Source organism: Aulostomus chinensis, chromosome 24, assembly GCF_037954235.1.
Source record: "Aulostomus chinensis isolate RoL2024-O1b breed Wild chromosome 24, RoL_Achi_v1.0, whole genome shotgun sequence".
Taxonomy (NCBI): Eukaryota; Metazoa; Chordata; class Actinopteri; order Syngnathiformes; family Aulostomidae; genus Aulostomus; species Aulostomus chinensis.
Genome location: NC_141343.1, coordinates 14,851,141 through 14,865,069, shown reverse-complemented (window position 1 = coordinate 14,865,069; position 13,929 = coordinate 14,851,141). Strand labels below are relative to the sequence as shown.

The 13,929-nt window shown below is 44.2% G+C and overlaps 1 protein-coding gene across 2 annotated transcripts in view; it reads left to right on the top strand.

The window, feature by feature from the left end:
* The window catches only part of pacs1b (phosphofurin acidic cluster sorting protein 1b), a 45,231-nt gene that overhangs the window by 14,782 nt on the left and 16,520 nt on the right, over positions 1–13,929 (top strand). The window lies entirely within an intron of this gene.

Here is a 13,929-nt window from a genome sequence, read left to right as displayed (position 1 = left end):
AATCATTATGGCCACATTCTAAACTTTAAGCCTGGTGCAATTTGCCAACCTGCTGATGGTTTGTGTCCCATCACCATTTGAGAAGCCGCCCATATAAACTATGTATCTATCAGCTCAAGTCACGGGTTTACCAGTCAGATCAGTCAACTGAAGGTCGGTCGGTCGAAGAGCGACAGCGTCTCTTTGGTTAGCAAACCTTCAGTGGTGATCTCTGCTTTTCTTTTAAAGATGAAACACTGTTGCAGCCGCAATGGGGCTAAACTCCTCAGGACACACCATTGTTGTCATTGAACAGTCTTGCGTCTCCTCAAAGGACACTGATGGGTCAGAACCAGTGCTGCTAACACGTGCACACCTAATTTGAAGCCTAATATGATTATTTCTCGCATGATCTTCAGACCAGCTGCCTTCAAGTTTGGCAATTTGCCGCACAGATGAATCTTTATACTGCTGCAGTCTGAGGGTTTCTGAACCTAGGAGCCCCTCGGGAGGCAGCTTTTATTTGCGTCATGAACATCTTTGGCCCCAGCTGTCATGCTTTGTCAAATATTAATTATTTATGCAGGAAAATGTCTCTACGTAAACAAGGTCCAAATGTACACTGCCGACTGTGAGTGAAAGTCATGTCAGAGCATCCAACTACGTCAAAATCAAATGTGATGCCACACTGAATAATGGAGCGCTAACAAAATGGCTATTCACTCTAAATGTCAGGCTTGGGCAAAGCAAATCAAATCCTTGAATGGCATGTAAAAACGACACATGCGGAGGGTGAGGAGAAGAGGTCGATGAAGAGCAGGGAGACAACCAGGAGGGAGTGGAGGGTGAGAAAGGATTAGGCTGCTCAGGACAGAAAGAGTGGATGAAGGTGAGAAGGGGGGGGGTGGGGGGCTTTATAAGGGAAGAGCAAAAGCTCCAGTGGTTTGTTGGATGGGAGCAGTTGGAGCCAGACCAGGAGATGTGAGCTCAATAAGGCTCGGCCACAAGCGTCCTTCCTCCGCGCCTCCGTCATTTAGGTTTCTTGTCTTTTGTGTTGTTGAAACCAGTGTGCAGCTAAGCTCTTCAATCTCGACCGGTCAACACTGCCCCCTGCTGGCCTTATTTCCAGCAACATCTATGAATTTATTACGTTTATGATTCCAGCACCAGTGCCTAGAACAGTATATTTTCACTTTTGCTAATTTGATTACCTTCGCCAGAGATTATGCATTTTTGATGGAGTTCATCTTTTATCAGGATTATGCAAAACTATGAAGCCAATATTCACCAAAAGTGGTGGAGGGATGTAAAGTAGACCAAGAAAGATCCCACGACATTTCGGGGGCTGTTTGGTCGTAGCACCACCTGGTGGCAACTGGAAATGTCCTGTCTTTTGATACTTTGATGGCATCCTCCGAGTGGCTCGACCAGATCGTCTCAAATTTGGTCAGAGCCACCTTCAGAACTCGGTGATTGGTTACTCTGAAGACTGGGAGTTTTTTGTTAAACGTTCTTACCGTGGCATGACAGCCTATTTCGCCAATAAACCAGGAATTGTTGTAAGTGGACTCCATGTGGTCAGATCCAGAACTTCACATGAGGTCCTGGCCTGAAGACATCTACAAACTGAATTTAAATTTAAAATAATAGCGCCACCTAGTGATCGTAGGAAATGGTATTTGCACCACAGGGCAGCATTTGTCTGCTTCTTCATGCAAAAGCCATATGCTATCAGGTTTACCCCACAGGACAGATGCACTTAACAGTGTGTGAGGGTGAGGGTGTGGCTCATCGGCTCTTGCAGCTTCGTTTAGGACCTGGAGCATGAAGAGTGTCAGGGGCTGAAGTTCTTGACAGAGGTATGTGCTCTCGGAGTGCTTTCTCGTTAAAGATTTCGCTGTAATCTAAAAATGCCAGAAGTATTCCCCCCTTGTGTTCGACACCTCTTGAAGGCACCATACGGACCACATCCTCCTGCTACTTAATGCTCTGTCGGTTTCACAGATTGAATCGGGTCCAGCTGTTTGTCACTGCTGCCGAGGAAAAAAAACGCACTTTGCCTCTGCAAGCCATTTGTTCAAAGGCTTACGTAACAGACCGATCAGTGCGTAACTCTGCCTTGGCTGTTTCATGTTTTGTAGCGGAAATTGGATGCGATCAGCAGGCCTCTTTTTTTTAAACATTTTTTTCTTTCCCAGTCCAGATGTAGAGCACAGCTACATGTTGGTGTGCAGATGGCAACACTAACCCCCGGGGAAACGCACACTTTCATATATTTATTCAGCTCCACGAGTGACTTACCTATTTATTACTGCCTCACCAACAAATGAATGTGATGCTCATGATTCATCACCTTCTTCTCCACCTTCTCTTTCATTTCATCTCATCCAATTCCTCCTGATTCATCCTCCGTCCTGCACTTTCGCTATTTCTGTCTCATCATTTCAGCCCAGAAAGCCAGTCCAAGACTCTGTTTACTTCTCTCCCCGTCCCCTCTACAATCCCCAGTCGCTCTACATTTTTCAGCAGATATTTGTTTAGTAGCCAACATTTTCAAACACACATTCACAGTTAACTTGTCAGGCCTTCCAAAAACGAGGCAGCAGCAGCAGCAGCAGCAGCAGCAGCAGCAGCAGCAGCAGTCGCCCACGTTCCAACACGCACAGATCGCTTAGTATAACCAAATCAAAAAACTGAAGTGCCCACCCACCTACATAGAGTCACATGCTCAGAGCACTCGCCTGCTGTGGGCAAAAGCACACAGCGAAGAGGCCTGCCAGGCTTCGGTCACACACACACATGCACACATGCACATATATATAGTTTTTTCTGTTACGGAGAATTACTTCTGCTCTGCCTTCACATTTAATGTGAGTCACCGCACAAGAAAACACATACTGATGGACACAATCACTGACTCCCTCATAGCTGTGAAGCACAGAAGCCCATACCACACACTCAGTGGTGCATAGATTGTGTAAACACACTCTCACACACAATCACCATGTTGCATATCACCTGTAAACCTACGAATGTGCACTCTCTTTGATTCTCCCACACATACTGTACACACTCAAAGACACACCTGCTGGCTGCTTGCTGAGCTTCCAATCGAGTGTTGATGCCAGATTTGAGAGGATGCTTCTGCATCATACCTCCCTAAGATGACTTGCTAATTACAAGGAACTAGGTTCAGTCTTAAACTAGTCAGAGTTGAATCAGATAGATATTACTGAGGGATGTGGTCCTGACTTTTCTGTACTCAAATGGTCATAAATGAATAGTACATACAAATTACACCATTATATATATATATATATATATATATATATATATATATATATATATATATATATATATATATATATATATATATATATATATATATATATATATATATATATATAAAAACGACAACATTTCCTGCCCTTTTCTTTTCTGGTGCCTGGTGGATTTAATGCAGCCAAGAAAAGGTTTCCATTCACCATTGAACAACAAACAGTAAAGCAAGTTCAGATCCAGTGGAATGACCCTGAGCAACCTCTCCTTCTGTACCACCTGTTCAAAATAAAATGCCCGTATTTTACTCTGTTGGTTAAAAACAACCAGAAGGGTAGCAGAGTCTTCAGGAGCACAAACCTAAACTCCAGCGGGTTCGCTTGTCTCGTGTTCCATCTCCGACACGCTCAAGCCAATTGCGACCATTTTAGATGATACTTGTTATTCCGCTGAGAATGCGGTGATGTATTCCTGAGGAGTCCCTGATGCAGCTCTGCACTCACCTGTCTAAAATACTCCCCTTGTGCATCTCTAGTGGATGTCATTTCATGTCACTTCTAGCGGCACAGAGAAGGTCAAGCCAGGGCCAGAAGTCAGGCACAGAAACACCAAATCGTCCGGTCAGTTCTCAAAATCGAACACCCAGACCTAACTGTATCCACTCGCGGTAGGAGGTGCCACCCGCAAAGGTGCACACTGAGGATGTGCCTTTTGAAAGGTGATTGTTTGGCCTTCAATTCCATTGGCTTCCAAGAAGTAGACCTTTGAACGAACTAAAGGGTGTGCAATTGTCTTTCAGAAGGTACAGTCCTAGAGACAATGGTGTATCTTTTTGTGGTTCAAGTCACTACAACAATCTTGTGAGTCTTGCGTGATCTTTTTACCATTGAGAGATCTTGTGTCATTGCAAATCCAGATTCTGTTTCAGAGTTCGGTCGACAAAGACAAGTGCTTAACCCTTTGATCGGTTTTGGTGGACAAAAAAAGCTGTTAGGAAACATTTGGTATTTAAGGCAAATGGTAACAAAAAGGTAAAGCTCTAAGCTAGCCCACATGTAAGCTACATGTACAAGTGCCAGCTAAAGATGACGCCACAAGTCCAAAATACCAAGAAGTATCATCATATATCCTCAAGTCAACATTTCCGAACCTAAAGAGCACACAGAGGGTGGACTGGACTGGAATAAGAATAAGATGGAGGAATGCAGCGTGCTGATTCGGGGAAACAAAATTAAAAAAGGAAGGCCCAACATATCGGTTAGAGGGGGAAGAGGATCTGGTTGATGGCATGAAAGGAACTGCGGTGCTATCAGATGAGACAGATGGAGAATGCTAGATGGCCAGAGGAAAGGCTTGAATGGGGAGAGGGGAGAGATGGTTCTTCTTCTTGTTGGCAGACAGCTTGTGTTACTGGGAAAGATAAGAAAGAAATGAGGGAAATGCAGGACACACTCCAATAACCGTCCAATTGGATGTCCACGACCCATCGTACTCTGATAGAGGTAAAATACCCCTGAAATTTACACCATTTTGATGAAACCCACTTTGACAGTAACATCAGGCTGGAGCTTGAAGCAGTATTCATAGATTTGCTCACTCATACCCACCATGGAACAGGGAAATGCTGCAGAGGAGGAACCAAAACTAGCAGCGTCGATGGTAATTTCAAGTCTTATTTTGTTGAGCAGAATCTTCGGTTGACATCTTTTGTCACCTCCACTGTAGCGCCACTTTGCTGTAATCATAGCTGCTTCCTTATACCTCTCCGAGACTGTTAGGAGAGCTCCCGTGTACAAAAACAACAAAAGCGGACGAGGACAGAAAGATTAGGACGTTAGAAGGCTGAGGCCATTAGCTGATGAAGAGTGGTTTAATGCTCCCTTGGTCTTTGTTATTAATTCAAATTCACCTCCTCTGTCAAGGTGAACTCTATTATTGTCAATATGTTCCTCTTACAGATGTTAAAGAGCGAGGATAAGAGATCAGAGGAAGCACATTTTTAGAAATTCAGATTTATTTTAAGCAGATGTTTATTTTTGCCTCCTCACATCCCTCCGCCAGGCTTTGACTGACAGAACCAGGAACAGGCTAAGCTTTTGTTGTGTGGTCACAGGGGAACGCAAGCAGCCGCGGGAAGAGTTTTGACAGATATTTTCGTGGACATACGAACATTCGATTTAATGAAGATGAAAATGTTGAGGTTTATGTATCCTGTAGAGTTCTCTTCTAAATATTTGATCCTTAAATTGTACACCCTTGAAGCCAAACAAACACGGTGAAGTTGTTGAAACAGGTTTTTTTTTGTCTCTGCGGCATCAACAGTCATAGCTGTAGGCTTGATGGTTGTGTAGCCGCAATGTCTCAGGAACGAGAGAGAGAGAATTCCTTCTCGTGTTCACTTGGACTCCAGATTGAACAGATTTTGGTGGTCAAAGGTCAAGATTGGACTGCGCAATATGTCAATATACGATTTATATAATATTTTATAGTAATATTTTATCATGTAAGGCTGCACGGTGGTGCAGTGGTCAGCACTGTGGCCTCACAGCAGGAAGGTTCTGGGTTCGAGTCCCGGCTCGGGCGTGGGATCTTTCTGTGTGAGTCTCCATGTTCTCCCCGTGTCTGCGTGGGTTCTCTCTGGTACTCCAGCTTCCTCCCACAGTCCAAAGACATCAAGAGGGGACCAGGTTAATCAAGACTCTAAATTGACCGTAGGTGTGAGTGTGAATGGTTGTTCGTCTCTCTATGTTGGCCCTGCGATGGACTGGCGACCTGTCCAGGGTGAACCCCGCCTCTCGCCCGTTGATGCTGGGATAGGCTCCACCCCCCGCGACCCTTACTAGTAAGGAATAAGATGAAGACGACGATGGATGGATTTTGTCATGTATTTTTTTCGAATCAAGAATTGTTCAGCATGAAATTTGTCTAAATCAGCACTACAACATGTGATGACGCCTACAAAGACATCCAACTTTTTAATGCCAGTATCTCGGCAAAAAAGGTTGATTCATCTTGTTCTTCCAATGTTGATATAAGAAGCTTTGTTATCGCGATATTATTCATCCTGTTTCGAACTACTTTAACGATGGGAAATGACGGCATAAAAAAGAAAACACGAGTCTGGCATTTCTCTGTTTGTGTACTACAAAGCAAATCATAATACAGAATTGTAACTCTGCCGGAGAAAAATTCTAGTTGAATTTGATTGTGTCCCGTCTCATCACCATCGTGTGACATATATCGATATCAAAAAGGGGCCTCTGAATATTCATTTGAATTCTGGTGATTTTCCCAAACACTCAAGAAACTTTAATGGCTTGAAATGGTGACATTTAACATCCAATAGGTCAACTTTAATGTGACACGCAAAAGCCTTTTTTATGGCCGTTATTCTGGGCCATCTCAGGAACACCTTCAGGTCCCATTTTACCCAAAATGAAGATCATTTTAAAATCCCCACTACATACAATATTTTAGCCTGGACAAACATAGATGTTCTTAGTTTCTCATGACAGAACCGTAAAGTTGCACTGATCGACGTGTTTCAGTACGATGAAGTACAGAATATGACTCCCGTCCCTCTGGCTACCAGATATATGGACCACCTGTGTCCTGTAATTCATTGCCAGGTGTAAGTGGTTCATGTGGCGCGTCACTGAGCCAGAACAATGTTGCTAGACAGGTATCCAGATAAATCTGATTTAGCTCTCCCTTCAGTCCCTCAGTGTAACAGAATAGCATGTGAACTGGTGCTGTAGATGCTATTAGTCACCGGGTATTTGGGTCCATTACAAAATTAGGCATCATCAACATGACCCTCCTGGAGGGCGGACTAGACTGATTGCGGCTCCCCAAACTGGCCTCGATCAATAGGCACTATATTAAAAGCTACTGGATTAGTGTCCTGTTGCCCTTCTGCTCGTCTTTGCGCGTCTCATCCTCTCTTGCTCTTCCTCTTTCTTTTTAGCGAAGCAGGCATGCATATTGATCAGCCAAACCACTATAAGCTTGCTTTGTTCGCTCGCTTCCCGTCCAGTGTACAGTCATCACGAGCAGACGGCAGCATCATCAGTCTTTAATGTGCGTCAGCAGGATTGGATACTGTGGCGAGCGTGGTTTGGACAAACGCTGATGAGATTTGAATCAGGATGAGAGGAGGGGTGGGAGCCTGTTTGGGGTTAAGCACTTCTACCAAGTCCCACTACGACTACTAGAACTAGATTTGTCTCGTACAACCAACACGGAAAGATTGCTCTTCTTTTTCAGCCAACAGTGATGCAACAAAAGAGGCTGAATTGGATTCTCAAGGTCTTATGTCAATTTTTCCAATGCCAAGCAAGATAAAGCTTTGGTAATGAAAGATTAAGCAGAAGCAGAGCACCTGATGTTGCACCACCTGCAACCAGAGCACGATGAGTCATAAAGATCTGGTTCTCATCTTTGACCATCACACTGACTGCCAAATGAGCTGGTGGAGGGGGCGGGGCATGCAGGGGGGAACATGCATTGAATGATCAAAGCGTCATTTGATTAGAAGAGAAATTGTGTTAGGTCTGGAAGAGTGTGTGCGCGTGTGTGTGTGTCTGTGCGTGCGTGCGTGCGTGCGTGCGTGCATGTGACCTCGCCTGGTTTCACAGACGATCAGCATGCTGGTCACATCAGCAGTCAGTCTCCAGTGAGGCTTGCTGCTTCCTCAGCCACAGCAGACTAATGCTCCACCGACAAGGCAGTAAACTGATACAATAATGAGACAAACAGTTGTGTATTTGTGTGAGAAAGAATTCATGTGATGATACTTTTGTTTGGACCAAACTGCGGCGACAGATAAGCGCATCTCTTACAGCCCATAATGCGGAATTCGACAGACAGACAGACAGACAGACTACTTTATTAATCCCTTTTGGACGTTCCGCCAGGGAAATTGCACCATGACAAAGCTTAATTGTGTAAACGAGTCATCAAACCTCCATTGTTACTCATGTCAGGATGCTACTGATTGTTGTAATCCTTTTGTCGAGGTGTGAAGCCATCAGTCTGATTACAGTAGCTGTATAAATACTGCAGTATGGCGCGTAGTGCTGCATGAAGGGTATGCCTTTCTTGGTCTTTCTTTTGTTTGCAAACCAAATACACAACCATCTTGGAAATCCTTTGTAGGAACTGTTTGGAACTGAGCTGACACTCTCAAGAAATACTTGGCAGGTGATTGGAGGAACCGTCTGTCTATCATTGGCAACCTCATGGGGTAGCTTCCCGTCACATATGGTCTGTTGTCTGTCCGTCCGTCCCATTCCTGTTAACTTGATTTCTGGAGGACCCCTGGGTACTTCCTCCAAATTTGGCACGAATGTTCACTGGGATTTGGATGAACTGAAAATCTTCTGGTGGGTAAATTTCACCATCAACTAATAGGAGAAGGCTTCCTCAGGAACACCTGAGAGAACTTCTATTAATTGATTTCATACAAATGTCACCTGGAACTCCAGGGAGAACCGCCAACATTTGACAGGCACACATCAGGGAGGCCATATTTCTAAGTAGCCAAATAAAATGGATCTGATTGCTGGATGTAGAAGATGTGTCCACTGAGACATGAGTACAAACCCGGATATTTGGATGAATTCATTTGTGAGGTTATAAGAAATCTCTATTTTTTTGTTGTACACCAATTTTTTTCAGGTAGCACCTACGCAGCAAGTTGGCAATGAGCTGCCACCCGTGTAATTACGCAGTTTGCACCTCGTACACAAAATAAGAGATAATAATGACTCAGTGCTGCTTCACCAAACTAGTGACATCTTCTCAGGCTGCTGCCACTCAGCCGAGGGCTATTTTAAGACCCTTGTTAGTGAGGAAGCAGGCGCTCGTCATTTTCGCTGCCTGTTAAAAGGCCACACTGCTCGATGATGTTGTTGATTCTTTCACCCGTCTATTCTTCCTAGTCTGTCTCTGTTTGTCTGCTCACATGGTTCAGGAATTATTTCTGGAACAACTAAATGTGTTTCAGTTGTGTTGGTATTCCGATGTATGGATGTGCGCGTATGCAGACCACTAATAAGCGGAGGGGAGGACCTCTGGATCAACCCCCTCTGTCTTCTTCATGCTAAAACACATACTCACTCACACAAACGGCCAAAGTTCAGAGTCTAACATTTTTATCATCAGTATTGGATCAGCTGGGTTTTCAGGGGGTTTCAATGCAGTGGGTTTTTTTTACTCTGTAAAAATGAAACCAGTCTTTCATCGGAATGTGGAAGTCCTGAAATTTCCTCAATGTGAATAAAGCATACCAACATAAAGAGTAGTTATGTTGTGCAGTAGAGAGAAAAGGTATTTGCACGTGTCGTGGTGGACATGGAATTCCTGTCGTCGTGAAAGTTTGATCCTCACAACCTACAAAAGTAATTCAGAGGAACTTCAGGAAAATTGTACTTGTATGTTTTTGAATTATATATTTTCTCGTCTGTTACATTTTTGTCTGGTGTCACTTGCCACAGGTTGTTCCGGGATGTAATTGCCATTTCTGCAGTGCGTCGCCTCAGCAAGGGAGGTCGTCTGTTAGCCGTATGACACAAAAATTACCAGACGTTTTTGTCAAAGTTGGATGGAGCCTGAGCGTTCTGCTGCAGAACCGTTTACCACTGTGAAACAGTCATGGCACTGATTTGAGTCCGAGTATAAAAAAAAAAAAAAACATTTATTCATAACTTATCTTTAATTTTGTTAGCTAATGTACATGTCTCTTCCCTTTTTAAGTTATTTTTGAGGACTTTTTAAAAAGAAAAAAATGGCATAATAATATTATTTTGGGAGGAAAGCAGAAACATTGATTCTGTGTATATGAAATAGGATTGTGTATGTTTTTGTGGAGTGTGTGGTCCCAGCTGTGTGTCAGGTACGGAGTAATCCCTGTAATGGAATGATAATGAGCTTGGAGGAGAGGAGCAGAGGAAGCTAAGAGAGAAGCCATGAAGGCGACATGACCATAGATCACAATTATCGAGGGGAGGTGGAGATGCCACATTACTTCAGGGATGAGAGGGGGTGGAGCAGGCGCGCGATGAAGAAGTGAAGGTGGGTTGCCAAAGAAACGATCAGGAAGAAAGGTAAAAGAGAAGCCAGCCTATTAAGAGGGCAAAGGGGAGATGAACGACGGAAGATAATGAAGAAGGATGGAGCTGTGGAGAGACGAGGTAGAACTGTTGCGGACAGGTGATGTGAAGGTCATCTGTTTACCTCGACTAGCGTGTACTTAGCATGTTGTCTTACCTTGTATGACACAGCAAGGTCACACCTCCCAAGATGGAGTGTTGTCAAGGGAACCATTGGCACCTTCCTCTTAAAGCCACAAGCGCAGAACCATCCACCCACATGTACAAACATGGACATCGGCCGACCTTCTCACTGCCTGACGCCAGTCCAAATTCCAGCTGTACGCACAATGAGATGGCGTTTCCGTTGAAAAACACAAGATGTGTATCCTCCATACACAAGAAAGCTATCAAATACCTTCAGGGAGGCCCTTGCACTCCATAGCATCCCTTAGCGTAGCACACATCTTGCCACAAGTTGCTTTCCTTTTCGTCACTCCACTGCCATGGAGGTCATGCTTTTGGTGGTATTTGACTCTCTTCCTATTTGACTGTCAACAAGTTACCACAAAAATGAGGTGGACAAATATTCCCAAACATAATGGAGGGGCATAGAATGGACCAAGGAAGAACGTACAAAATTTTGGGTCTGGATTGTCCCTGTGCCACATGGTGGCAACTGGGATAACATGTTTTTCTCCTTCCATCTAATGGGTTGGCCAGAACATCTCTGATTTTGTCAGAAACACCTGAAGAACTTGGTGATGGGTTACTGAGAAAACTGAGTTTTTATAAAATGGCATTCCCGTCGTCAGGTGGCCGTGTTTGACATTCGTCCATAGCGCAGGAATCTGTAGTAACCGGACTCCACATAGTCTCGTTTCGGTCAGACTCTTTGTTGGCTTTGGATTTGGCTGCGGTCAGATGTTGGTTCTCCAAGTGTTCTCCAGTTTTCTGTGATTTATTTTATGGTTGTATTTGTTTGAACCAGAGCCATTTGTCTTCGATGGACATACTGCCTTTGTTACTTCAGAGACTGACATTTCCAGAATGTCAGAGGTCAGTCTTCCCACGGACATTATCGAGCCGTTCTCTACCTCCATCAGCTCCATCCCTCCATCCGCCCATGCCTTCCTCCCTAAACAAATAAACACACAAATAGCAGTGACAGCTGCATTATCAGCCAGAGGAGCATTAAACATTTATTAAGTGGCGGTGGGTCAAACGGCACACACGCTGTCGTGTACTCTCATTGTTCTTATAGAGACGCGGAGACTTTCTATGACGAATCAATCTAAGAACACACACACACACATACAATCTATCTCCCTCCTGCTCACCGAAACACACAGGAGGCGAACTCGACATCTGCATGAGTCCATTCTTCCCAGAAGTCAAAGTTTCTTCAGAAGAATTATTGCTGACAGTCAAAGATGGAAAGTGTTGGGTAGTGTCAGGATCAGGGTTCGATCCTTCGTTCAAACCAGTGAGAGGAAGTGGATGTCTTCCAAAACTCTGTCAGATGTTGAAAGACGCTGAAGTAGGACACTTCTGCAAGAATTATTAATCATATTTCCATCCTTCTGTGCTAAACTCTGCCATCTTTGCGGCTCTTTGGGACTAAAACGGTTCCATTTCAGCCAAGGCGTTGGAATGACACCTGTCAGTCAACATGTTGCTGTGTTGGACAAAGCGAATTTGCATCAATTTTCTGATCAGCAATGAAGGTTTTGGGTTTTTTTTGTCCATGTGATTTTATCTCTTGGGGTTAAAGTTTTAGTTTAGTACTACAGTACTAATTACTGCAGTGAGTTGGGAGCTTGATTTTAGATGTGAGTCATAAATCATTTCACTTTGAGTTTGAGGAGTTTTAAGACCCTTTAAAAGCTGTAACCCACACCCGTGATGTCCGATGATAAAGGCTCCATAAAGATTTACTGACTCGTCAGCTTCGTGATGGATTGCGCTCTTGAGGGGGAGTGCTGGTCTACTTGTTGACTTGTTTATTTGTGCCTGGATGAGTGAAAGCGACTGTCCAAAGTGCCTCAAAATGTCCCTGCAATTCACCTTTGATGGGTTTAAAAATTATTCTCATAAAAGTATCTTTTTTTCTCTCTGTTTCTCTGACTGATGCCAAAAAAAAAACCAAACATTTTCCTGCCCCTCTTCCATCTGAGGTGCACTGAAGAAGTCTTGCTGTGGCCCTGCTCCAGTACACATATTCTTCTCCACCCACAACATCTACACATCCCCCATTAAACTGAAACACTTAATGTACTGAAATGGAAACAGAAACGACACACCCACCGCGCAGCCAGGGGTCAGTCTGTTTAATAATTCATCTCCAGAGCTTTAGAGACAAAAAGGAGGCTCAAGATACAAAAATAGGCTCGTCTGGGCCCATGGAAGATACGAGGAAGAAACAACAAAGGAACAAAACCCAGAAAGAATATTATCATGACAGATGATGATATGCAGAAAAAGGCAGAGACAGACAAGTTGACAAAGGACCTAAGAGAGAAAAAGAAAAGACAGAGGGGGGATGGAGGAAAAAAACAACTGTGGCAATGAATACAGAAGGGAGGAAACAACATAGACAAAAAGGACAGAAGATGGAGAGGAAGCAGAAGACAAGAAAATTGAGGGAGACATCAGTAGAGAGAATAGGGATCCAGACGAGAACTGTCTGACATTGAAAATCTGATGGAAAACAGTCACTTTTTCGAGAAAGTAAAGAAAAGACTTGAATTAAATTTACATTTACACTTTTGCTGAGCAATGTTCTGATTCCATTGTCCTTTCCTGGTATTGAGTACAGTAAAGCATAATTTAAGTTTTTGGAGGGCGGCCCGGTGGTGCAGTAGTCAGCACTGTGGCCCCCCATCAAGAAGGTTCTGGGTGGAGCCCCAGCTGGAGCACGGGGTCTGCCTGGGTGAGTCTCCATGTTCTCCCTTTTCCTGCTGGGTTCTCTCTGGTACTCCAGCTTCCTCCACAGTCCAAAGACATCAAGAGGGACCAGGTTAATCCAGACTCTAAATTGACCGTAGGCGTGGCTGGGAGAGCCAATGGTTGTCTGTCTCTATGTGTTGGCCCTGCCATGGACTGGTGACCTGTCCAGGGGGAACCACGGCTCTCACCTGAAGGCTGCTGGGATAACGGGATAAACAGTAGAAGATGGATGGATGGATGTTTTTGGAGAAAATGAAATACTTAAAGTTTACTAGTTTAATCCCCAACCCTTCCACCCAGCAGACAAAGAACTCCTGTGGCCCTAGTCCTCATAACAATAATGAGATTGCTAAAGCTTTGCAAACATTGGTCAGTGTCCGGTTTTGATGGTCTGGTCTGCTGCACGAGTTTAACTAGTTTGATTTTAGTGAACTCCCTCTCATACCACATGGTCATCCTTCCACCTCAGCTCCTGGGTTTCATCATTCTTTAATCACTCTCAACCTACCAAAACACTCGGGTGTCCAAATCTCGGCGACAGACACAAAGAGCCTTTCTCCTCTTCAGCCCCGAGGCTTTGGGAGCCAGATCAAAGCAGCCAGGAAGGCAATGAATAAAAGCAAATCAATGG